Raw genomic sequence first — 1,228 nt, 5'->3', positions numbered from 1 at the left:
CTAAAGGGTGTTTTTTCATGTCCTCTATGCTCTAACTACGAAAATATTTGATTTACAAATAAGGAATCCTACTTCGCAGAATTTCATTTATCACGGTAGGGTCTAGAACCGATTAACCGCGATAAACGAGGGTTCACTGTATATGAAGAGTGTGACATCAGGACACAACCTTGCTTGCTGAAAGTGAGAACTCAAAGAACTTGTTACTGAACTTCTAGGATTGCAGCCTTCGGTATGGATTATAACTCAATGTCACGAAAACCAAAATCCTTACAAATGGACCAACAGGTAACATCAGGATAACGAGGAGTTGAAGTTGCCAATGATTTAGACTTGCTTGGATCCACAACTGATGCTCATGGAAACAGCAGTCAAAAGATCAAAGGATGTGTTGGTGCGCCTGACCCAAGCCGTGGTATTTTCCCAAGCCTCGTATGCATGTGAAACTTGGACATTGACTAGGAAGAATCGATGCATGTGAATTAGGTGCTGGTGAGCATATTGAATGGACCACGGCCTGCTAAAAGACAAACCAATCAACCCAAGAGGAAAGCGAATTTTGGGAATAATGAGGGCAATAAATGTATAGATGTGCTTTACACAATTAATCTATGTATTGTGATGAATTGTATGAGCCCCAATAAATTGACTTAAAAAAAAAAAAAAGACAAACCAATCAGTTTTGGGAGAAGTACTACCAGAGTGCTCCTTAGAGACAAGGATAGCAAAGATTTCATCTTACACACTTTGGGACAGGGTGTCCAGTCCCCGGAGAAGCAAATCCTACTTGATAGAGGGGCAGCAACGAAAGAGGAAGGCCCTTGAAGAGAGGGATTTACTGGGCGCAGCAATGGTCCGAAGCATAGGAACCGCTGTGAGGACGGTGCCGGCCCGGGCCGGGTTTCGTTGGTTGTGCGTAGGGTCACCATGGGTTGGCATTGACTCGATGGCACCTAACAGCAACAGGTAATTAACTTAGCTTGGTGAAGTTCCTATTGTTAGTACATCTGCAAACTGAATATTTATTTCACCTCAAAAATATATTTGATTTCTCTGGAAAAACAAAAAGCCTTTCCATGGCAATTTGATTTTTAAAGATTTTTCTTATCCAAGCCTGCTTCCTTTGTTTTGTTTTGCTTGTCTTTTTTGGTGGTAATGGTGACTGACAGCTCTTTTTCTAGGGCAACATTCAGACTCTAAGCAGCAGCTTCAGAAAGCCATGCTATCC

The sequence above is a fragment of the Echinops telfairi genome, unplaced genomic scaffold (assembly GCF_000313985.2).
Source record: "Echinops telfairi isolate 266 unplaced genomic scaffold, ASM31398v2 ScPeMD7_3533;HRSCAF=4204_0, whole genome shotgun sequence".
NCBI lineage: Eukaryota > Metazoa > Chordata > Mammalia > Afrosoricida > Tenrecidae > Echinops > Echinops telfairi.
The sequence above is the reverse complement of the archived record's forward strand: the minus strand, read 5'-3'. Positions refer to the sequence as shown.